Here is a 26,382-nt window from a genome sequence, read left to right as displayed (position 1 = left end):
AGCGTTGGTACCCTTTGTTCCGGGTGGTGATAGCTTGATCATCCAAAACATGTTCAACCCTATCTCTCGATTCTGGAAATGTGGCTGGAGGGCACTCAGGTGTGGGTTCACTCTCAATGGGAGCATGATCAAAAGGCTCACTAGGTATCAATGTTGGTCCCTTATACTCTATAAGGTCTGAGATGTTGAAGGTCGAGCTAATACCAAAATCAAGGGGTAAGTCAACCACATAAGCGTTAGGTTCAATTTTCTTTAATATCCTAAATGGACCTGCACTGCGGGCATGCAATTTTTTCATAGTTCCCGGAGAAAACCTTTCAGGTTTTAGTCTAATCATTACATAGTCTCCTTCAATGAATTCCTTAGCCCGTTTGTGACGATTAGCTGCTTGCGCATAAGCTTTGTTACTCATGTCAATTTTCTTACTGATTTCATTATGTAAATCCCTGACATGTTGTGCATATGATTCTGCTGTCTCTGAGACTCATGCATGTGAGGATAATGGAATAAGATCTACAGGTTTCCTAGGTTTATATCCATGGACAATCTCAAAGGGACTCTTTCCTGTGGATCTATTGACTGAGCTGTTATAAGCGAATTCAGCGCGTGATAATAGGAGATCCCAGTTTCCTAGGTTGTCACCGACAAGGCATCTCAATAAGTTCCCTAGACTCCGATTAACGACTTCGGTCTGACCATCAGTTTGAGGGTGGTAGGCAGTGGAGAATTTGAGTTTGGTTCCTAGCATATGCCAAAGGGTCTTCCAGAAATAGCTAGTGAACTTAACGTCTCTATCTGATACGATGGTCTTGGGTAAACCATGTAGCCTAACCACTTCATTTAGAAAAAGTTTAGCTATTTTTGAGGCATCATAAGTCTGGGAACAAGGTATGAAATGTGCCATTTTGGAGAATCGGTCTACCACGACATATACTGAATCATGTTTTCTCAGGGTTTTGGGTAATCCTAACACAAAGTCCATGCTAATATCTTGCCAAGGGCATTCGGGAACTGGTAGGGGAGTGTATAGACCGGTGTTTTGTCGTTGTTGCTTTGCTGTGGTGCAGGTTCGACATCGGGCTACTATTTGGGCAACGTTTTTCTTTAGACCTGGCCAAAAGAACTGGTCTTCAACTTCTAAGATGGTTTTGTTCCTACCAAAATGACCAGCTAGGCCTCCTGCGTGGATTTCCCAAACTAGAAAGTCTCGGGTGGAGGTACGGGGAATGCACAACTTATTTCCTTTGAAGAGGAATCCGTCGTGAATGGTAAAATCGGGAAATTGGCTCGAGGGTCCTTGACGGATTGATTGGTAGGTTTCCTTAAAGTCGGGGCAATGTTCATACTCCTCCTTGAGCCTTTCAAAACCTATGACTTCGGTACTAACAGAAGTGAGGAGCATAGATCGTCTACTAAGGGCGTCGGCAACACGATTTTCTTTTCCAGCCTTATGTTTTAGGACGAAGGTATAGGCTTGGATGTACTCTACCCATTTCGCATGTCTAGGGTTCAACTTTTTCTGAGAGTTGAGGAAACGTAGGGCTTCATGATCGGAGTATAGGACAAACTCTAGTGGCAGAAGGTAGTGTCTCCAGTACCTTAGGGCTTGGACCACTGCATACAACTCTCTATCGTAGGTAGAATACCTTAGCTTGGCGTCGTTTAATTTCTCACTAAAGAATGCTACTGGGTGGTTTTCCTGACTTAGAACGCCTCCAATCCCGACTCCTGATGCATCACAGGCAACCTCGAAAACTTTGGAAAAGTCGGGTAATCTCAATATAGGTGCTTGTGTCATCTTGTCCTTATAATCTCTCTAAAGCCTTTTCAGCTGCCTTGGTCCACTCAAAATTTTCTCTCTTAAGGCAATCAGTAATGGGGGCAACAATTGTGCTGAATCCTCTAATGAATCTCCTGTAGAATGTGGCTAGACCATGAAAGCTACGAACGTCATGAATGTTTTTGGGTACTGGCCACTCGATTATGGATTTGACTTTTTCGGGATCGGCAGATACTCCTTCAGTGGTCACGACAAATCCTAAAAAGATAGTCCTATGTGTCATGAATTCACATTTCTTTCGATTAGCATAGAGGCTATCTTGTCTAAGTGATTGACAAACTTGTCTAAGGTGATTTAAGTGGTCATCTTTTGTTTTGCTATATATGAGAATGTCATCGAAATAGACCACTACAAACTTTCCAATGAATGTCCTTAAAACTTGGGTCATGATCCTCATAAAGGTACTAGGTGCGTTGGATAAACCGAAAGGCATCACTACCCATTCAAATAAGCCGTCCTTAGTCTTAAAGGCGGTTTTCCATTCATCCCCTGGCCTAATTCTTACTTGATGATAGCCACTCTTAAGATCGATTTTGGAGAATACCGTGGCTCCGGCCATCATATCTAACATGTCGTCTAGACGGGGAATAGGGAAACGGTATTTGACGGTAATCTTATTGATGGCACGACTATCTACACACATTCTCCAAGTGCCATCTTTCTTAGGGGTCAGAAGGGCAGGTACTGCACAAGGACTTAAACTCTCCCTAATGAACCCTTTCCTAAGTAACTCGCCAACTTGCTTTTGCAATTCTTGGTGCTCTGAAGGATTCATCCTATAATGGGGTAGATTGGGCAAGGTGGCTCCTGGAACTAGGTCTATGGCATGCTGAATGTCCCTTAAAGGTGGTAGGTTGTCAGGAAGATCTTTAGGAAATACATCTTTGAACTCCTCTAAGATTTCAACCACTTCTTGAGGGTGTGCTACTGGGGTTTGGTCCAGGGTCTCCTTAACAGCCAACATCCAAATGGGTGAACCTTCATTGATCTCTTGCTCTAATTCCTTAGCATTGATTAGGTTCAATCCAGGTTTCTTTTCCTTCAGACTACTACTAGCTCCCCTCTTAATGTTGTCCTTAGGTGGGGTAGGGTGAACTACAATTTTCTTTCCATTATGATTGAAGGAACATGAATTTGATCGTCCAAACAGGATAGCATCATGATCGTATAGCCATGGTCTGCCTAGGATAATGCTACTTACTCCCATAGGAAGGACATCACACCATACCTTCTCCTGATAGGATTGGAATTGTATCTGGACTTGGCATCTAAGTTTAATGGGTATTGAGGTCGAATTTATCCAAGATACCTTATAGGGATTGGGATGGGGTACGGTAGGCAACCCTAAACTCTTGATGGTGTTGGTTGATATGGCATTGACACAGCTTCCACTATCTAAGATGATTTTGCAGGCTTTTTCTCCTATTTTGATAAAGGTTTGTAGGATGTTGGTCCTACGCCAATCTTCTTGTTCTTTAGCCTGGGTCAATATACATCTCACAACTCCTAGAAATTCAGACGTCTCAATGATTTCTTCCTCTTCTTCATATTCATCTACCAAATTGGTCTCTGCTTCGTAGACTTCTTCTCCATAATTCTCTAGGGTCTCAGGATCTTCTTCTTCTACTTCTCCTATGTGTAACGCTCTAGTGGGGCATTGGCTTGCATAATGTCCTATTTTATGACACCTAAAACAAGGGACATTGTTTTCCTTTCTACCTTCAGGGGCTTTCCTTTGTCGTCCCTACGAGCCTGTGGAGTGATAGGATTGGGTCTGTGTGATGGGTTTGAACTTGGGTTTGGCCTGCTTCCAGGGTTGCTAATCCTATTGGGTTCAGGTCGTCGAAAAATGGGTCCCCTCTGGAATCGTTCGCAGTTTCTGGCAATCTGGTAGGCTTGGTCTAAATCATGAATTTTCCTTAAGAACAATTCCCTTTGAATGTCCTCCTTAAGACCAGCTCTAAACCTAGATAGGGTTACGGCTTCTGACTCGACTATGTTGCACCTCATAGCGAACTCATCAAATTTGGCAATGTATTCAGATACAGTTTTCCCTCCTTGATTTAATCTTTGCCATTGATCTAGTAACCTCTGTTCGTAGGATAATGGGACGTATTTCTCTCTTAGCTTAATTTTCATCTGTCTCCATGTATTGATAGGTAGTTCTTCTCTTTGCCTAGTGATCCTCTCAATATTTCCCCAGTATAACCTTGCATGTCGTGTCAACCTAAGCTTGGCAAATTTGAATTTTCTTTCTTCCGACATTTCATACCACTCAAAATATTGATCCATGTCATTTTCCCAATCAATGTATACCTTAGGGTCTAGACTTCCTTCGAAGGAGGGTGCATCAAGTCTGATACTCCTAAGGGCTCGTTCATCCTGGTCTACATGATCCTGTTGTGGTCGTCGCTGATTATGTTCAGGAGTGAAAAGGTGGCGATGGGGTTGGGGTGTCAATTCAGGTTCCACGCGGGTCTGTTGATTTTTCTCTAGGGTTCCTAGCCTCTCCTCAACTTGATCAAACCTATTGTTCAATTGTTTGAACTGCTCAGTCATAGTCCTTAGGATGGTCTCAAGATTGGGGTCCATGGCTTCAATGGGTTGTGTATGTGATGGGTTGTAGGGTGATCCTGATCTAGTTGTCATACAAGGCTCAAGACAAAACAAAATGACTAGCCTATGCTAGGGTTTGCTAAATCTAAATCAAAGACTTATCTAATCAAAATTGGTTCACCACTTGCCCAGGCCAATTGGACCAAGAGTTCGTGTAACCGCCATTAACCATACTTAGCTGACACCAACCGCTTAACGGGGCTGGGCTGATAAGATGGTAGCCACGACCCTGATCGGAACTTTTCTAGACAGCAAGGAATTAGCCAAATTCAATTAGCCTAAAAACTCGTTGTGGTTTCTAAGTTAAGTTGGCTAGTTGAGTTTTAAATTAGGCTTAGGTTCTAGATTTATGAGGGTGGTTGTTTTGGGCTAAGGAAAGGTGATGAAATCCTTCCCTTATGTTGCAATTAGAGTGCCCTTAATATGATTTATGATGGATGCAACTATTTTAAATGTCCACTCAAGTTGAGATTTAAAATTTCAAATTTCAAATTTCGAATTTAAACTTTTGAATTTTGAATTTCAGATTTGAATTTTAGTTTTCAGCTTTTGAATTTCAAATTTCAAATTTCAAGTTTAAATTTCAAATTTAAATTTTGAATCTCAAATTTTTTTGGTTTCAATTTAAGTTCCCATTTTTAATTTCGAATTTTGAATTTCAAATTTGGATTTCAGATCTAATATTTCAAAATTTCAAGTTTTGAAATTCGAATGCAAAAGTCATATTGGAAATTTCAGATTTGGAAATTTTAGATTTGGAAATTTCAGATTTGGAGCCCAAACCTAGAATTTCAAATTTAACTTTGAAATTGTTAACTTCAAATCCTAAATTTATGGAGATCAGATCTCAACTTTAATAACTAAAATTCGGAATTAAAATTTGAAATATTCAGATTTAATTCATAAACTTAATAAGGCATGCAAACTAGGATTTTGGCATCAATGGATTTCAGAAAAGTGCAGAAATTTCAGCAAGTGCAGAATTTCAGCATAATCAATGTGCGTGTCCTAATTAACCTTGCTCTGATACCAAAAATGATGCGGGATGAATGCGAGGGATTTAAACATAAGGATTATCAGTAAGTTATGTTGATTAACTAGCCTAATAGCAGCAGGAAATTCAGTCACATATGGGATAAGAAAATATTAACATGAGCATAGTAATTTCAAGACTAGTTACCCGCATGTACTAATTCATTTAGGACTTAGAAGAATGGACCGTTGTGGTTGAGAAACCACTTGATTAGGACACTTCCTTCAATAAATCAGACCTAGAGTTGAGGTTTACCAAACATTGAACTTCTGGATTTTTTTTTGGAGGAGGATCCTTGATCTCACTCTTGAAGGTTGATGATTGGATGACCAAGCTTCATCTTCCGTTGCAACAGGGCCCTTTTGCTATTGGTTTGGAAGGATAATTGACCCAATGACATGGAGTACTTTAAGGACCTGCAAAGAAACAGGGATTAGAACTTTGGCGTGAGAGAGGAATGGAAATTACAAAAGAAAAAGGAGGCGAGAGGAGGTAGGGCAATGGTGGATGTGGTTGTGGCTTTAGGGCCTCACGCCCAACTTGGAACAAGGGCCTCACGCCCAACCTTCTCTCAAGGTGACGAAGCAAGATTGCTAAGGAAGAAAGAAGCACTTTTTATTCATTCATCAATTGAAATTACAAGATATCATGAGGAGGTATTTATAGACTTTCCTCATGATTTGAAATTTAAACACATAATGAATAGCGCTCCACATTTGAAGGCTTGGTTGCTAGAGAAAAGGAAAGAAAGTTGGCCGGCTTTAAGGGGGAGGATTTGAAAAGTTGTTGGCTCCCATTTGAAATTTTCTTGCATTTAAATTGTGGCCGACCTCTTAGACTTTGAATTTGGGTGACGTGTCAACTTGTATGAGGTGGCATGGTGATTGGTTCTTCTGATGAGGTGGCATGACGTTGCATTGGTTTCTTTGATGAGATGATGTGGTCGGCTCCTTATGCTTGACTTCATCCTGGTTGGCGTGCTTCCATTGGTTGGAGTGGTGGTGAGGTGGCCAGCTGATGTTGATGTGGATGCCGAGGTGGTGCTCCAAGGGTGTGCAAAGGTGGTGGTAGAAACATGCAACATGTCCTGACTTGGCTTGCTTTCTGACTTATTGAGGCTTGCTTTCTGACTTATTGAATTTATTTACAGGACTCGATCAAAGCCACAGTGACCTTGAGTTACTTGATTGGAGTCTTTTCTGGATTCTGGTGCCCGCACCATAAAGATTTATGAAACTTACCCGAATGATCGTGGCATAGGCCCCGTCGAAGAAATCAATGGCATTAAGGAAGAATACGAGCTCCCTATCGGCTCAGAGCTACATGGCTCAGACCAGCTCCCTCGCCACCTCAGGCGTCTTCAGATCTAAGCCGAATCTGAGGGTTAGGGACACCCTTATATAGGGGCATGAACGGCCTCGATCGGAGCACCAGTCTGGCTACCTGAGTAGAACGAGCCATGTGTCAGCCTAGGGTATGACACGGGCGATCCAAACGATTCGCTACATTAATGGCATCTCTGTGTCAGCCCGCAATTATGACATCTCAAGATATCTTGGATCCGATGATGCTTCCGAAAGACCGTTCGACACACTTAACGCCCTTGATGAAGGTCTCGCCCTCAATCAAGGTGACTGCTTGACTTCTATTCAGCCTCAAAAGTGCGGTGTAAGTGATGAGAAAAATATGGGACACCTTGACCTCAGTTCAGACTGACCCCCCTAACCGCGGACATGAACCAAGGTAACGACTTTAGCTCCAACCGAGGAGTCGCCAACCAAGGAGAACCATCAAGACGCGTCGACCATGGTTGATAGCCCTGGCCGTCCGTAGTCCTGGTAGCCTCACGTCCCACATTAAACCTGCGCTGCACTTTGCCCACACATTCTAGCCCTTACACTACAGTCGTACCACCGGCCACTATCTGGCATCATTGCACGTTACATCGGCTTAGGTAACAAAAGAGCTAGTTTTCTAATATAAAGGGGCAACTTGGGAGACTTGAGGTACGCGCATAATAAGCATTCACTATTACTCACAAAGACCACCCTCTACTGAGATCTCTCCCTTCCACACTATTGCCTCGTTATTTGACATAGACATTGAAGGATCTTTTGTCAAAAACTCTCCAGCAAGTGGACTTCTTGTAGGCTACCTAGCAGAGGAGACCAGTGCCTGATGTCTCAACCAGCCTGCTCAGCTCGCCTTCAGCCAACCTCAGGGTCGTCCTAGCTGTACTCCCACCTCGGTCCGTATTCAGAGGCAACAGGTAGATTTCGAGAGATTTAGGACAGAAATTGTAAGTTACCTCCACCCCTAGTATCTTTAATCATATCATGATCTGATGTATATTATTTAGAAATTAATCTATTTCTATTAAGTATTTTATGTATACTGCATGAAATTGGATTGTAAAATATCGGATCAAGTATGATATGATTTACTTGAGCACGAATCATACTTTATTGCATCGATAAATGTGTTAATATTTTACATGTTCTGATTTTGGTACTCTCTAATCCGACTATGATCACAAGGGTTTAGAATCTAGTGTCCTTCGGGCCTAGTCAATCAGGGTTGATCACTGGAACACGCTGATGTAAACATGTTCTCCATGTGATTTCAAAACTAGTTTCCTTTTGGGCCTTTAGTGGGGCGATTGTTGGCGCGTGACCGATAGATATTACATCGTAATTAGGATCTAGTCTCTTTCGGGGCTTACCACGAGTCGATTATGGCCATAGTCACGAGGACTAGGATAGTGAGAAATGGATGGTCCATCCATAGTTGTTTTGGAGAATTTATTTTTGGCTAAGTGAACTATATATTTTGAAATCTATGTTGATTGATATGATATATTTTATATATATTTGACATATTATTATTTATGAAAAATCATGCAAAACTTATATTTTTGCACAATATACTTGATCTTATTTAAGGTTTTGGTAGCTTACTGGGCTTTGAAGCTCATTACCTTATGGGGCTTGTGATCGAATGGTGAATAGCCTAGGGTAGTGCTCTTAGAATAATTTGGTTATTAGTAATTGTGAACTGTTCTTTTGAATAAATAAATTAGATTATTTATTTCTACCACAATTTGAGTTGGAATGATATGTGTATGAATCAAAAGATAGGCCTTGCATGATCTCTAGGGCATCGCTCTAGGGTTCATGTGGGCAATGGATTCGGAGCAGTGGAATCACAATATAACATAAGGTTTAGGAAATGGAAATTTCAAAAGCATCGGAAATTAGCGACGCTTTTTAGCGACGCTTTAAAGCGTCGTTAAATGTGATTTTAACGACGCTTTAAAGCGTCGTTATAATATTATTTTTTTAAAATAAAATTTCGTGATTTTAACGACGCTTTAAAGCGTCGTTAGAATATTATTTTTTTTTAAAAAAATTTCGTGATTTTAACGACGCTTTAAAGCGTCGTTAGAATATTATTTTTTTAAAAAAAAATTTAATTCATCCAATCACATAAAATATATATGACTCCAGAATCACATGGTAACTGCATAATATAATTCATCCAATCGCTAAAATATATACTAGTGGTTGCAGCATAACAATTTCAGCTCTAATTATGAAGCAACCACATATCTTTTGACTACAATTGGGCACAATACAACAGCCATGGATGGTGTCTCCAACATAACTGACATGGAACAAGGAGACAGACTGAAAAAGGGATAGGCAGTGGATAAGATGACACCAAATAGTACATGTTCTCAGGAATTTACACTACTGAAATGACAGGAAGTTGGATAATAATAATATGGAGATGATTCTGAAAATTGATTAGCATGTCATGAACAATAAAAATGGATAAAAGAATATAATGAGGATATGAACCGAAACACAGCTTCTTTAAGAAATGAGCACTTGGCTTCTGTACAGGAAAGAGTCTCTCTTCAATTGATGATTAATTTTATAGATCTCAAACTACTTTTCTTCTTCTGGTGGCAATGTTGGACTCTTTGAGCACAAGCTGATACTGTGAAGCTCTTTCATCCTCTCCATGGGGTTGCACAAACCTGAGAAATTTAACTAATTTGGTCATTCAGTTGAAAGAAATTTTCTGTAGTTGGGCATGTACAAACCGGATGTGAATACTAGAAGGTTGTCCGCTGATGGCACCACGCTGACAGTGTTCAATGAACTAATTTATTATGACAAATGATCTAACTGTTGGATCTCTCAGATATTTTTCACATTGAATCAAATAACAAGCAAGAAATTAATGACAAACATGCTAAATCTAAGAACTGAGTTAAAATGTGTAGTATTGTCGGTACATGAATGCATCGGGCTTTTGTTATATAGGGCATACATGCAAAAATTTCAATGCAATCAAATGACAAGTGCTTTCTTTTCCTTTTTTGATTTCTTATACAAGGGATATTTATAGTTCTTTCCTTGTGTGCCAAAAATAATCCATAATGAATGCCTTTTGAAATAACATTGATTAAGATGATTAATAGGATAACGGTGAGATCTAGAAAGAGTTAATTTATGTCTGTTTATGTTGAGTTGAATATACAAGTTATAAATATAATGAGCAGCAATATCCAAAATTTTGGAAAATAGACTGAGCTCTAATTATGGAGCATTTGATAAGAGTGTGTTCCTCCACAACACACTCTTATCCCACTAAATTCCAAGAAAGAATGCAGCATTACAGTTCAGATCACCAAATCCCGCAAAAAGACCACCAAATAAGGCAAAAGATAGAACCATTATCACATAGAGATCTAAGGAAACTATCTCAGCAAGAATCCACAGTTCAGATGAGCAAATCGGCCAAAATAACCACCAAACGAATGGAGAAAAGAGAGAGAATCACAAGAAAGAAAGCCAACAAAAGTATCTACTCCATACCTGCCCTGACCCTGGACGCGCCGGCCTTCTTCAAACCCTTCTTCTTGACGATGAAGCTGGCGCCGATGAATAAGCTCGAGGACAGCGCGAGGATGAGGCCCTTGATGTTGTCGGCGGACATCCCGGTGTAGGACTCCACCCAGCTCCTCCCCGACGCCGCCCCCGACGCCATCGCGGAGAAACCCTATCGATCCGGATGCTACCTCGAGATCCCCACCGCCCGTCCCACGGCGTCGCCCATGGCGGCGGCAGCGGCAGCGGCTTGTCAGCGGGAAGGGAAAGCACCCGCGCCGCTAGATTTCGGGACGTAGGGGACGGCGCACGCGGCGGAGAGTCGGCGGCGGGGTGGATCCGTGGTTGCGGTGGGTCGTCGCCGTCGGTCGCCTCGGTCTTGTCGGAGATCTAGCGGCAGTGGGCGAAGAACTCGCGGAGAGAAGCGAGAAGACGCACAATGAGGAGGTAAGCGGAGAAAGAAAGTAGAAGGTTTGCCGGGGGGTGAATGGAAATATGATAGGGGAAGGAGAGGGGAAGAAGATCCCAAACCTGGCCAACGGAGAGGGGGAGAAGGGGAAGGAGATGCGGCGGAGGAACACGATTTGGGATCGTTCGTCGGAGGAGATTGGCTGAGATCGGTGAAAAGGGCTGAGGACGGAGAGGGTCGGTCGCCGTGAGTTAGGGATTTAGGGCTGTGGGCTATGGAGGGAGGGGGTCGATGGGGTTTTGTGTAGGGGAGGAGTGAAGTCCGACGACGCTTATAAGCGTCGTCGTATTTTTTTCCTACGCCGACGCGTACAAGCGTCGGCGGAACCTTTTTTACCGACGCTTTAAACAAGCGTCGGCGGTTACCGTTGCAAGAAAAAAATTTGCCGACGCTTTTTTGTAGCGTCGGCAATATAGAGTCGCCAAAACCCTTTACTGTTGTAGAGTAGTACTTGGACCCAAAAATGATCATGTACTTTGTAATGGAAGGAAGCTGTGAGCTTTCAATTGTAAAGAATTCTACTCCTTTGTTAAGCATGGTGGATTACGGTCTCCTTTTTGCACCACTCTCTGGAAAATAGTAGCTCCTGAAAAGATTAAGGTTTTTTCCTGGCTTTTTTTTCATGATAATCTAAATACTAAGCCTACGATAATTAGGAAAGATGCGCAAGTCCCCAGCACCTGTGCTCTTTCGAAGGCGAGACGAAACAGGCAATCACCTTTTCCTCCACTGTTATTTCTGAAGGAAGTTTGGAACTCCTTCTTGCAAAAGCTGAATATTACCTCACGACCAAGGACACTTAAATCTATGCTGATTGTTCGGAGGTGCATACATATAGGCAAACACTGGAGACGAGACTATGACTACCTGAACATGGCAATTTGCTAGGTTATCTCAAAGGAAAGAAATCAGAGAATCTTGTTGCAAAAAGCTTATCATCCAAAGGATGTGCATGGGAGATCTGAAAAGATGATTCCTACTTGGTCGACCTTAAGGAATAGGAAAATGTCGTTATTTTCTCCATGTTTCTCCCCCAAGTTTGTATGTAGTTTAGGTCAATTGTGTTTCTTGTGAGTCTGCCTCCTAGTTTTGACTATAGTCTTCCTTTTCAGACTTTGTTTTACCTCTTTTTTTTCTTAATAAAGTCGGATGGGTACTTTGCTCTCCTACTTAATTCAGTCAAGAATACAGCATGATCATCAGGTATACCAAAGCAATCTATACCTGATTTCACCTAATTAATTCACAAGTCTACTCCAACTTCTAGACTAGAGAGGATCTGCACCCAACCAAGAAATTGTAACTTTTCCTCCATTGTATCTGAATATTGGCTGATCTCTAAGAAATCCAAAGATCGATTAAAGGATTTTGCGAAACAATAATGCTAAATGCGTCCAAATGGCACCAGAAGATTGGCAAGCAATCGGCATATGATTTGTTGATTCCACCCGTTGAGAACAAAACAAGCACTACAAGAAAATACGGTTTTGCCGACTCTTCCCCGCCGACGCTAACAAAAAGCGTCGGCAAATTATGAGCGGGGGCCGAAATTGGACGACGCGTTTTGTTAGTGTCGGGTGGAATTTAGATACGACGACGCTTTAAAGCGTCGTTGGAGGCCAAAAGGATACGACGACGCTTTAAAGCGTCGTCGGAGGCCAAAAGGGGCCCATCGCCCCCGATCCCTCCTTTTTCCTCCCCGATCCCCTGCCTTCTCTGTCTCTCTCTCTCTCTCGCACGCGGAGCAAACCCTAACCCTTTCACCCAGCCGCCATCCCCCCCTCCTTCCTCCCCAATCCAACTTGTTCTGCTTTGGATCCCCCTCCCCCTCCGAGCTTCGAGGACGACGATGGCCGTCGAGAAAGGTGTTCTACCCCTCCGAGCTGGGGATACGGCGGTGACGGCGGGCGGGCTGTGGTCCGACGAGATGAGCGGCCATGGATGTAGGCAAATGGAGGCTGGGTTTGTGAGTTTCAAGACCCTCGTCCATCTCGTAAGTTTCATCTCCTCCTCACCTCTCCATCCACCCTTGCAGCCCCATCTCCCTCCAAGAACTTCTCCTCCTCTCACCCTCCCCTCATCGGAGGCCCAGGCCGCGGCTCGTGGCATCCAAAGTTCGATCAGGCCCCGAGGAATGTTCGAAGGGCTCGGAGGCAGCTGGAGAAGGAGATCGTGAGAGAGCTGTGATCCTTTCCTTTCCTCGGGTGGAGCCGCCACGTCGAGACAATCTTCGTCGTCTTCTTCCGCTCCCTCCCCCGCGTCGCTTTCCGCCGGGAGTGCCTGAGGACGCGGGACAACGCCGCCGTCGCCCTCGATTGGGTCTCCGGCAAGGAACTGCAGCTTCCCTTTGATCTCCAGTTCTCATTCTTCTGGTTAGCTTCATTCCATTTCTTGAATTCATCTAATTGTAAGAATTACAGACTTTTGGTTCTTTTTCAAGAATCAAGATTGCAACCTGTTTTGTGGTTAACATCTTTTTCTTGGAGGTAGGGTTTAGATAAGATAACTGGGGAATTCCCTGTTCCTTTTGAATTTTAGAAGAAATTCTTTACATCTGATTTCTTCTAAAATTCTTTATATCTGATTTCTTCTAAAATTCTCATCAAGACGCTTCAGGTTCTACACTGCTCTTTAATGTGGGAGGGTGGAGGGATAGAAACAGGGAAAACCCTTCTCTGCTCTCTTTCCCTCTCACCGAACCCTCGCTCGTCCTGATCGAGCGAGCCGGAATGGCGCAGAAGCTCCAGCACATATGTAAACTTTGATGAAATTGCATGTACTGCAAGCATCGCAATCTATACTTGTAGATTTCCACAGTTTATCTTACTGGATATACATTCATTGATTATAGATTTACTATGTTCTTAGGTGTGGTAAGTAAGAAGTGTTAGCTGCATAAATGGTTGAATTGCTTGTTGGTTTTGTTACTTGAGTGTGCTGCTATTCTCATTGAACCTCAATGGATTTGGCTCACTTGTTTAAGAGTATGGCAAGTTTCACTTCCTAAAGCTGTATGCCTCTTGCCTGTGTCTGCGATTTGCTAATCTCATTTATGTTTGTAGATTAATGAGGAAGCAAGTGATAAAGTTTTGGAGAACAGAAATATAACGAGGTTCGCAGACCTGTCTACATTAAACGGAATGAAATCATCCAATCCATTCCAGACTTTTGGTTAACTGCGGTTTGTAATCTCTCTCTTTTTAGTAACTTTATAATTAGGCTACAACCTAATTAGGACACATGTATTCCATTGTTCTCATCTCTACCACATTCATGTTCTATTCATAGAAAGATACTGAACACAAGTCTAACAGTAATATTTGTTAAACATGGTTTTGTATCATTATATGTTGCATGATACTTGGATGCCTGACTTGTTTTCTCATTCTTTGTTTTGATTTTTTAATGCAGTTTCTTTAGTTGGTTTGGTGAAACTGAACTGAAAAATTTCTCAGATGGAGTAACAGATGAGGTAATAATTCATAGTAACATTGGAAAGACTGATTGTTTTGGAGTTTGGACTATTCCAAATCTTTCAAATCAATTTTTCTTTTTATGCTTCTGTTATCATAAAAAAAATTATATGATAACCTGGTCTTGATGTTTGTCTTGTTTTTTTAATCTTCCTATTTTATGAAGTCTGCTATCTTGTATGCAGATTCCTGTTTTCAGTTTTTGAATTAGTTCAAACCTCGAGCTTCTTTTCCCATACATTTTCTGTCTGCTTATGTTTCCTCTACAACAAACTGATGCAGGTGGCAGAGATTATCAAGGAAGATTTATGGCCCAACCCTTTGAAATATTTTAATAATGCAAGTGTTCTCCCTTCCATCCATTACTCTTTCTTTTGTCAAATATTGATATTTCTTCTCACCGAACATCATTTCTGAGTTCACCTAAGACTCTTCTGCACTTTTCAATAATCTGATGATGCAGGAGGCTGATGAGGAGGATTTTGATGGGGATGAAGATGATGAAGAGGTAAATGTCTCACTTGTTTGAGTTTTAAACGAAGCTAGCCAGTTTCTGATGCTGCTGCTGCTGTTGACTTAGTCAAAGGGGTACCTATTATGAATATTGGCCTCCCATTGCTTGTCTATTTTGCTCCAATTTCTTTTGTAGTCAAACTATTTGCTTTTCTATGATTTTATGCACTGTATCTGCAATCCTCATTAGTTGTGCTGCTATTTTTCTGTATCCATATGGATATAAACTATTTATTTTAGCTTAATGTTGTGCGGGCGTCTAAAACAAACATTGTGTTTGACTCATATCTACATAAATCATATTGTTAAAAAGGAACCTTTAAATAATGGTTGCTAATTTTCCACTACAGTTTTTTCTTCTCAAGTATATGCATGTGTTCTTGTCTGCTGAAGCTTTATGCCCTCATTCTTGAAATCATCATTATTTTACTTCTTGTTGTATTATGATGACTTAAAATTAAGATTTCTTTGGAGAGATTGATATAAAAAATTTAGTGTTTTGATATAAAAATTATTGTTTTGAATTTCAGTTTTCCTGCTGTATGTGTAATTATTGTATCTTTTACCAGAAATAATTATTGTATAGGTTGTATTTCAGAACTAAAAGAACTCTTTGTATCTAAGGTCTGACAATGAGTTATATTTTAAATGGGCTAGTTTAAATTTATATGCATTGCACTGGGAATGTAACTAACAAGCAGTTAGTTGCTTTTGGCTATGCGACTATGGGTAGGATTTTTGATTTCTCAAACTTCTGCTCTCATTTATTCTTTAGTTCCATTTTATTTGTTCTGTGCTCTGTCTTTTGCTTAAGATCCACTCAGCTTTTGTGTTCATTATAAAATTCAATAAAAAAATTCAGCCAAAAAGGATGTATATACTACTCTAGTCTAGCATCTTTACTTGGTGTGGTGACTGATATTATAGTCATCATCCATTCTCTTTTTTTTTTTCCAAATTCTCCACTTTGAAAAAAAGAATATTTACTGATCCATAGAAGTGCTTTTGCATATTAATATTAATAATTTATGCAACTGATGCAATCTTATTCTTAGACATGTTAATTTTATTTATTTGTTATTTTGTTTAGATGTTTTTGCACTTTTTTACAGAAATAGTGATTGGCAATGGCTTGAATTGACTTTCTCGATGTCCGTGGAAATTTGACTAAATTACAGAGTAGGCAACCCAAAAAAATTTACTCCTATGATTCCTAATAATTCTATCCACTTTGAGGCTTCAGAAGTCTTTATTTGATATATTTTGAAATCTCTGGTGTTTTGCTTCCTGAATATTCTCATGTTCCATTCCTCTGTTCCTAAGCCTTTAATACGGTGCAATCATGATGTTCGATAAGGTATCATGGAGACCTAACAAATGACTATCAAGTAAATTAAAGAGTGAATGCCATGAGATCATCTGTAGACAAGTATAGCACTATATTAAATCATGGACATGAGTTTTGCTTGCTGTAGACCTGTGCTATTGCTGTGTATTATACAATATCTTCTTATTTGCACACACTAATAAATCATGTGTGACCAATTATGCTATTTTTTGTCAGAAGGGATCTGAAGATGATGAGGATGGCGACCAAGATGATGATGAAGAGGAGGATGATGAGGATGATAGTTAATCCCTTGTAGCTTCTTTCATTTTGGCTTCCACCACTTGCTGTGGCGAGTGCAAGGCAAGCTTATGACTATTGAAGGGCTCTTGACTCAAGCGGGCTGACTTTCGATCATGCTTTAAGCTTTGTAGTTGTCAATTTTTGTACTTGGGGAGTTTCATGAGCCCTAGTTATAGCTGGGGGCGTGTCTAAAGCTAGGAGTTTATTTACTGATGTGGGTATTAAATGTTTGATCTTGGACTTATAGCATCTCCGTATCAAGAATCCAGGACTTTGTATGGGCAGCTGCTGCATCATTTTTTATGAACTTGTTTAGTTTTACATCAATTTAATCTGATCTCTTTTCCTCTGTCTTTTAGTTGGTTCTTCTTGATATCTCTGCATGGGGTAAATTTTCTTTTCATCCATGTTCTAGGGTCCGGTCAGTTTGAACTTTTGTATCTCTCGGCTCTCAGTAGCACCACTTGAGTTGTGCGTGCCCATTGTGTTTGTTTTGACTGTGTTGGGCCAGGACCCCACATCGGTCTTCGTCCCAGGAACCAATATATGGGACATTGTGCCCGTTGTGTCGACTAATTACATTTGTCGCATAACAAAAATTTTTTACATAATTTGTCATGCAATATATGGGAGAGAAGTAATGCACAAGCTATTAATCCAACTGGAAAGGATCGGAGCTTAGATTTAGGTCCGCTATCTAAAAAATCACGAATTTTTTTTTTAAAAAAATAATATTCTAACGACGCTTTAAAGCGTCGTTAAAATCACGAATTTTTTTTTAAAAAAATTAATATTCTAACGACGCTTTAAAGCGTCGTTAAAATCAAGAAATTTTTTTAACAAAAATAATATTCTAACGACGCTTTAAAGCGTCGTTAAAATCACATTTAACGACGCTTTAAAGCGTCGCTAAAAAGCGTCGCTAATTTCCGACGCTTTTGAAAGCGTCGGAAAATATTTTTCCCACTGTAGCATAGGCGACGCTTTACCGACGCTTGGGAAAGCGTCGGGATGGTTTTTACCGACGCTTAAAAGCGTCGCTAAAGGCCAAAAAAAGCGTCGCTAATGCCCAATTTTCTTGTAGTGAAGCAGGTTGTCTAGTCCATCTTTCTATGCTTGTTATCGGATGTGAGAATTTTGTTGTTCATAGTGAAGCAGTTAAATACTAATATGATAAAAGATAGCTAACATCTCCACGTATTCTTGGCAAAAGCGGAAAGGACTCTTGCTGGAACAGCTGGGGGGTGTGAGCCATGGCTGTGCCTGGAGCTGGGCCGTCGGAGACGACGGTGCCGGGGAAGGCTGGAGGGCTGAATCCCACTGGCCCCAAGGTTACGGCGAAGGGCCCTTCATGGGCGGAGGTGGCAAAGAGAATGTCGAGGCAACCGGAATGGATAAGCCACCGCATTTTCCCTCGTGAACTAGAAGTGATGCAGAGGATATATACTGAGGTGGTGGTGGTGCCGGAGGAGGAGCTGGAGGCTGCACGCTTGGAATGGAGGAGCACCACGGTATTGGTGAGGAGCCAGGGGAGGAGCATTCCCGTTGACTGGGTGGCGAGGGAAGTACAACAGGTAGGGCATCTGGAATACAAGGTCGAGTGTTTCCCGTTGGCGGAGGACTTCATCGCCGTTCGGTTCGCCAACGAGGCGGATAGGGAGGCAGCCCTGCGGAATGGTCCTTGGATGGTTGGCGGAAAGATGTTGGCCATGGACCGGTGGCGGCCAAATTTCATCTCGGGAGCTGGAGGAATCGAGCGGGTGGTTGTTTGGCTTCGCCTGCCCGGATTACCTCTGGATTACTGGAAGAAGGAGACAATCTTCCGGATTGCAGCGAGGGCCGGCAACCCGATGGCATTGGATGGATTCACAGAGAAGGGTAGCAGGCATGGATTCGCTCGGGTAAAGATTGAGCTGGATGGCTCCGTTCCACTCACACCGGGTACGTTTGTTTTGGGTAGTTCGGCAGGAGCAGAGGTGAAGTTCTGGCAAGGTTTCATTTATGAAAACTTGCCGGCTCCATGCTCCAAGTGTGGGCGGCTAGGTCACTCGGAGGCGGAGTGCGCATTCATGTTTCCGGCGACGGCGGGGACGAAGTCGGCGGAGGAGGTTCGTGATATGGGAAAGTCTGCAACTGAGAAGGATGGCGCGGAGGCTACGGGGCACGAGGCCAGGAAGGGAGATGGGTCTGGGGGGGAGGAGAGGGCTTACGGTCCGTGGTTGGTTACTAACCGGTTCGGTTTCCGGCGGGCGCCGGTGTCGGCGAATCGGAGGAAGGAGGTGAACGAGCCCAGGGTACGAAAGAGCTCGGTGCCCACATCCCCACCCCCCGGGTCAGGTGTGAAGGGGGATGGGTCATCTTCTTCGACCTCTCCGACGGATCTCGAGGGGTGGCAGAAGCCAACCAAGGTGGCTCGTCGGCGGACGCCGGAGAAGGATGTCTCTGTAGCAATGGGCGGGTCCACGGGCGGTCCGAGTCAACTCGCGCTTGGACCCGGGTCGGGAGCCGAGTTGGCCGAGAGTTCTGGCAGCCGGGCCAACAACGACCTGGGCCAGGCTACGGATAGGCCCATTCCCAGTAGTGGGCAGTGTTTGGGCGGGTCGGGCCCAAGCCCGTCGAAACGAGCGAGGAGCCCACCCAAGGCGGCGGGCCAAGCGATGGGAGGCCCGTCCAACCCCAAAGGAGGGACGGTGCCATCTACGGCGAAGGCAGGGCGGCCGGGGGCTAGTTTCCGACGGAGGTGCAAAAGCTCCCCCCAGCCCCTTGCGACGGCACGCGGTCGACCTCTCCGGAGGGAGCAGGTGCACAGAGGTGGGAGCTTCGGTTCGCGACTGTTCGGGGAGGCAGAGCCGGCTGGGAGGCGTTCGGCCCCGGTACTACTCGCAGCGGCGAGCTCATCCGAGCTGGAGGCGGCGGGGTCGCATGGTGCCGGCAATGCTCCGATGGGGGAGAGCCATGGCGAAGCAGGTAGCGGCGACAAACCGGGTGTAGGGGCAGAGGGTGCAGCCGGTATGGGGGAACACTCCAAGATCAGTGCGTGCCATATGGCACGGGGGCACAGTGGCTCTATCTGTGAATTGGGAATGGGGAAAAAGGCAGTGGGTGATTCATGTTTTCCCAAGCGCCTGGATGGTCTCAATATAGAGTCAAGAGGGGGGATGACAGAAGGCCTTGCGGCAATAGTGGAAGCTACTGGAGACTTACCGTGCCATTTGGCACAACTCGGTGATGGAAGGGCTCACCATCGAATAGTGTCTCAGTTGAAGGCTGCAGCTCAGGGAGCGAGGTCTGCAGGTTTGGAGAGTGGATGGGCTATTGAAGATGCGGTGTTCCATGATTGCAGCCCTGGGGTAGGGGGTTGTGATGTGTCGTCAGGTAACCAATGAAGGTCATCTTATGGAATTGCCATGGCGCGGGGAAGCCTTCTTTTGCTCCGACTTTTCGTAGGATTGTGCAGCAGCATAGTCCGGATATATGTGTGTTGTTTGAGACCCGGATATCGGGGAGGAGTCTACAGAAGGCTAGGAGAGCGGTTCCTCGGTCGTGGGGATTTTATGCAGTGGAGTCCCAGGGGTTGTCGGGTGGCATCATTGTCACCTGGGCGCAGGGCTCTTGTAAGTTGGATGTGTTCCATGTATGTAACCAGGAGGTGGCACTACAAGAAAACTCATCTTTCTCGGTGCTTTTTATAATCTTTACCGATGCTTATAAGCGTCGGCTAAAGTTCCCGCAATGCAAATAGAAGCGTCGTAAAAGCATTGGCGATACCGGAGTGGCAAAAGTTTTTGCCGACGCTAAGAGAAAGCCTAGGCAAAAACAAGGCTTTTCGACGCTAATAAAAGCGTCGGCAAAAATGACATTCACCGACGCTTTAAAGCGTCAGGAAAGCCCGCCCAGTTCTGCGTTTCGCCGACGCTTTAAAGCGTCGGTAAATGTCATTTTTGCCGATGCTTTCATTAGCATCGGGAAAGCCTTGTTTTTGCCGACGCTTTAAAGCGTCGGTAAATGTATTTTTGCTGACGCTTTTCTAGCGTCGGCGTAGACGTGCCACAACTTTTATTTACCAACGCTTTAAAGCGTCGAGATTGCTATTTTTAAAAAAAGTAAAAATACGAATGTAAATTATAAAAACACATTATAACAATATAAACCTGTATTATATTTACATTGACACAAACATTCAAATCATTCAAAATATTTAAATTGTCATATAATCAAACTACTTTGTCGCTACTATTGAACAATTCCCACACCAATCTTCCCTCTCACTATAATCATATAATGTATAGTAATGTTGCACAAGTTATAATTACAATTGTTGTTGTCAGGTAACCCTGCTACCATTGCTCTTTTTAGTTTCTAAAGTCGAGCCTTCGTGGCCCTCCCATACAGTCATCATCATCATCTTCTCCATCCTCATCATTGATGCCGGACCAAAATTTTAAATGGGAGCAGAAGAAGAGGGGAAGAGAAGGAGGAAGAAGAAGAAGAGGAGAAGGAGAAGGGAGGAGAAGAGAAGAAGAGGGAAACGTGGGGAAAGAAATCTTTAATTCTGCATTAACCCTAATCAACATAAAAGTTCCCTATAAATAGGGCCCAATAAGAACACTTAAAATAAAACCCCTTACACAAAATAAAACCCACAAATAAGCCCTAAAATGCAAATGAGTCCAGAAATAAAATAAACCACAAATAAACCCCTAAATGCAAATAAACCCAGAAATAAAATAAACAAATATGCAAATAAGATGGGGACCTAGCTGATGTCCCCATCAACTCCTCCCGGGTGAGAAAAACTCGACCCCGTCGAGTGTATATCGGGTCGGCTGTCGTACTGCTCCAGAAGATCCAGATCAAGGCGCTGCAACTCAGCTCGCGAAATCCACGACATATCTGATTCGGATCGACCTTTCCACCGAACAAGGTAACGTTGGTAGCTTCCTCTCCTGGTAGATATAACCTGCTCATCTAATATATGTTCTATATGTTCTCTGCGTGCATGAAACTGTGGAGGTGGAGGCTCACTAGCAGGTGCTAGATCAGGGTGATCAACAACAGTGGATGTATCAACAAAAGGGTCAGAAGGAATGAATGTTGATTTCTTGTATGGGACTAAATCTTCAATATTAAATGTCGCACTAATCCCATAGTCGTCAGGAAGATCTACAACATACGCATTCGAACTGATTTTCTTTAGTACTTTGAACGGTCCCGCACTACGAGATTGCAACTTTTTGAACGTCCCCGAAGGGAGTCGTTCAGGTCTAATTCTTACCATGACAGAATCGCCTACATTCAATTCTTTATAACGTCTGTGCAAATCAGTAAGGGATTTATATTTTAAGTTATTAGAGTGAATATGTTTGCTGATCTCCTGATGCAATGAATGCAGGTGTGAAGCAAATGATTGTGCAGACTCAGAGACTCTATGTTGATGAGACATGGGAATCAAGTCTATGGGTTGCCTAGGTTTATATCCATGCACCACTTCAAAAGGACTCATGCCTAAGGTCCTATTGACCGAACTATTATATGCAAACTCGGCAGTTGGTAACACTAGATCCCAAGTCCTAGCATGCTCACCTACCAGACATCTTAAAAGATTCCCTAGACTTCGGTTGACAACTTCGGTCTGGCCATCAGTTTGGGGATGATAGGCAGAGAAAAATTTTAATTTGGTACCCATCATATGCCAAAGAGTTTTCCAAAAATAGCTCATAAACTTAACATCCCTATCGGACACAATAGATTTTGGGAGGCCATGTAGTCGAACAACGTCGTCAAAATAGAGTTTCGCAATCCTAGAAGCATCGGAAGTCTTAGAACACGGGAGAAAATGAGCCATTTTAGAGAATCGGTCTACCACTACAAAAATGGAATCGTGTTTGGTCGAGGTACGTGGAAGCCCTAACACAAAATCCATGCTAACATCTTGCCACGGACAATCAGGAACAGGTAGTGGAGTGTAAAGCCCAGTGTTCTGTCTACGTTGTTTGGCTAGTTGACATGTGTGACACTGAGCGACGATTTTGGCCACGTCTCTCTTGAGACTCGGCCAGAAGAAACGTCTTTCCACCATTTCAATGGTTTTGTCTCTCCCGAAATGCCCAGACAGTCCTCCAGCGTGTACTTCCCATACTAGAAAATCTCGCAAAGACGTTCGAGGAATACACAATCGGTCGGAGCGAAAAAGATAATCATCTTGTAAAAAGAAATCATCGTGCTCTCTCTCTACTCCATCTCGTAAGGTCAGGTATACATCACTAAAATCGGGACAAGTGGTATATTGTTCCCTGATCCTTTCAAAATCAATTACTTCAGTGCTCATCACGGATAGGAGGAAGATCCGTCGACTGAGCGCATCAGCAGCCTTGTTCTCAACTCCAGCTTTATGTTTCAGCACAAAAGTATAGGCTTGTAGAAACTCAATCCATCGGCCATGTCGAAGGTTTAATTTCTTTTGAGAATTGAAATACTTTAAAGCCTCATGGTCTGAATACAGAACAAATTCTTGCGGTAGCAAATAGTGTCGCCAATGTCACAAAGTTTGCACTACCGCATAGAATTTCTTATCATAGGTGGAATAACGCAACCTGCCATCACTTAACTTTTCGCTAAAGAACGCGACAGGGTGACCTTCTTGGCTTAACACACCACCTATGCCAACGCCAGAGGCATCACATGCGACCTCGAATACCTTAGTGAAATCGGGGAGGCGCAAGACAGGTGCTTCAGTCATCCTATTCTTAATATCTTTAAATGCTTGGGATGCCGACTTAGTCCAGATAAAGTCTCCTTTCTTCATGCAATCTGTGATGGGAGATATTATTGAACTAAAATTTCTAATGAAGCGACGATAGAAAGTAGCCAGACCATAAAAACTACGTCTTCTGCTAAGGTCTTGGGCTCAGGCCAATCGACTATCGCGCTTACTTTTTCTGGATCAGCGGAGACACCCTTGGAAGACACTATGAATCCTAAGAAAGTGACGTGATCAGTCAAGAAGGCACACTTCTTAGGGTTTGCAAAGAAGCTTTCTTTCCGCAGGACTTCACAAACCTGCCTCAGGTGTGAGAGATGGAGCTCTTGAGTTTGACTATAAATGAGAATGTCATCAAAGTATACAACGACAAATTTGTTCAAGAAAGGTCGAAAGATCTGTGTCATCACCCTCATAAAAGTACTTGGAGCATTTGTTAATCCAAAAGGCATTACTAACCATTCGTAGAGTCCATCTTTGGTTTTGAATGCAGTTTTCCATTCATCCCCAGGACGAATCCGAATCTGGTGGTACCCACTCTTTAGGTCGATCTTGGAAAAAACTGTAGCACCAGACATATAGTCTAAAAGGTCGTCCAGCCTAGGAATAGGAAAACGATACTTAACCGTGATTTTATTGATAGCACGGCTATCGACGCACATCCTCCAAGAGCCATCTTTCTTGGGAGTGAGGAGTGCAGGTACAGCACAGGGACTCAAACTTTCACGAATATACCCTCGAGTGACTAGTTCGTCAACTTGGCGTTTCAGTTCAGTGTGCTCGTTTGGATTGAGTCTATGATGGGAAAGATTTGGCAGTGACGCTCCAGGAATGAGATCAATTACGTGCTGGATATCACGCATTGGAGGGAGTGCCTCTGGAAGATCAGTGGGGAAGACAGAGTGAAACTCCTCCAACAGAGGAACTACGGCGGCCGGATGTTCGGCATTTGACTCCACATTGATAACTCTAGCCACAAGGGCGAACACAGGTGAATGGCTTTCGATATCTTTCATTACCTCTTTCGAAGTAATGATGTGAAGTGACTCATCTTTTTGTGGTGTAGCACCCTTCTTCTCAGGGCCGGGCTCTCTAGGAGGCAATGAATTCAGTATAATTTTTCGATCCTGGAACATAAAACTACACGAATTTGACCGACCATGAAGTGTGACGTCCCTATCGTATAACCAAGGTCTTTCTAGAATGACTTGACCTACGTCCATCGGGAGGCAGTCGCACCAAATCTCGTCTTTATAAGATAGAAATTGAATCGGGACAAGGCATCTTTCTGAAACTGAAATGGACGTCTTATCTACCCAGGCTACTTTATATGGATTAGGATGAGGGGTAGATTTCAGGCCAAGGCAAGAAACAACTCCAGACGCAATGGCATTGATGCAACTCCCGCTATCAAATAAGATTTTGCATGTTTTACCATTGATCTTGATAAGTGTATAAAACAGGGAGGTTCTTCGCCAGTCTTGTTCGGTCTTTGTTTGGGCTAGTGTGCACCTAACCACATGGAGCCTATGGTTTTGGTCATTCCTATCAGTGGGCTCATTTTGGTATTCAGTCTGAACAAACTCTAACCCAGTCTTTTCGTCTCCAAAGTCATCTACAAAATCCTCAATGTTTGGTTCATAGACTTCTTCGACACATTCAGTATCCTGGGTCCCTGCTTCCAATTCAGTCATTAAATAGGTCTTGGCGTTACATTGGGACGCAATATGGCCAAACTTTTGGCACCTGAAACACTGGGTTTGGTTTCTTAAGGGCGGGTTGGACCCTAATATGCCTTTTTCTTTATCAGTTGATGTACTTTGAACAGGCACCGGGAACGTCCTAGTCGGTGTTTGGCTAGAACCGGGCTGGGAAGGATGATTGGAGAGTGGTCTAGGTTGTGGGAGATAGCTTTGACTAGGTCGGGCTCCTGAGGGTAAGAACCGAGAGTCGGTACGTCTCACCACAGGGACTCGTAAAAAACTATCCACATCTTGAGCCAATTGGTATGCCTGGCCAAGGGTAGTAATCTCTCGAAGGATCAATTCTTTCTGGATCTCCTCGCGGAGTCCTGCTCGAAACCTAGAAAGAGTAACAGTCTCCTCTTCGATTACACCGCACCTCATGTGAAACTCCTCAAATCGTGCAATGTAATCGGCAACAGTTGAGGTTCCTTGAGTTAGTTTCTGCCACCTATCCATAAGACGTTGTCGGTAAGAGAATGGCAGATACTTCTCATTCAGTTTTTCTTTCATATCCTCCCAAGTGGTGATACGTGGAAGCCTTTGGGTCTCACGCCGATGTTCAACGTTATGCCAGTACCAGTGAGCTTGCCCAATAAGCTTCATTTTGGCAAACCGTACTCTTCTATCATCGGTCATATCGTACCACTCAAAATAATTATCCATGGCTGCTCTCCAATCAAGGTACACGCTCGGCTCTAATTGACCAGCAAATGTGGGGGCTTCTACTCGCACGGTACGAAGTAGTCGCTCGTCAAGATCGCGCTGGTGATCAGGATGATGTTGGTTCCTAGGGGGATGGGAAAAAGCTACAGGCGGTGTGGTCAAACCAAACTCGGGATAAGCTGCGATTGGTGATGATGTTTCCGGAGTCCTAGGGTGTTGTACTAGAGCACGGATCTCACATTTGAATTCGTCATGATCAGCTCGTATTGCAGCTAATTGTTCCAGAATATCTTGTATAACTCTGGGGTCCATGGTGGATAAAGGGGTCTGAGAGTCAGTGAGGAGGTACTCTCTACCACTACGGGTGGACATACAGGAACTACTCTAGTTGGTGATATGATATGCAATGCTACTAATGAACCCTAATTGTCCAAATGTAATGCAGGACAACCTACTGATGCAACCCACTAATGCAACCTACTATGAATTCGGAAATCAGCAACTTTTCACAAAAATAACTTAAAATTAAATGTTACTAATTTGTACGTTGGTTATTTCAGAATTAAAGTAGAAAATTAGTCACTATAAGAAGTTAGGTTGCAAACACGTTTTACAGTCATTCAAAGTCTGAAAGTAATCTGATCTATGGATGTTGATGATGTCCTGACACTAAAGTGTGCTAATTTAATATTTAGATTTAATTGGTAGGTAGGACAGGTGTGGTGGAAAATGTTCTAGGTTT

General features: G+C 43.1%; 1 long non-coding RNA gene across 4 annotated transcripts; it reads left to right on the top strand.

Moving 5' to 3' along the window:
- The first annotated feature begins 12,732 nt into the window (after nt 1-12,732).
- Nucleotides 12,733-16,799, top strand: LOC120108822 (uncharacterized). 4 transcript variants are annotated; one of them, XR_016396184.1, is made up of 6 exons: nt 12,733-13,213; nt 13,919-14,037; nt 14,268-14,328; nt 14,612-14,668; nt 14,793-14,917; nt 16,410-16,799. It is a non-coding gene; the product is annotated as an uncharacterized LOC120108822 (long non-coding RNA). The 4 variants fall into 4 exon arrangements; XR_016396185.1 differs by having other exon boundaries at nt 16,407-16,799; XR_016396183.1 differs by having other exon boundaries at nt 13,199-13,213; nt 14,793-14,837.
- The last annotated feature ends 9,583 nt before the right edge of the window (nt 16,800-26,382 follow it).

The sequence above is a fragment of the Phoenix dactylifera genome, chromosome 8 (genome assembly GCF_051530095.1).
Source record: "Phoenix dactylifera cultivar Ajwa chromosome 8, Ajwa_hap1_PhDact_Kaust_v1.1, whole genome shotgun sequence".
NCBI classification, from domain to species: Eukaryota; Viridiplantae; Streptophyta; class Magnoliopsida; order Arecales; family Arecaceae; genus Phoenix; species Phoenix dactylifera.
Note: the sequence above shows the minus strand (reverse complement) of the source record. Positions and strands in the feature narration are given on the sequence as shown.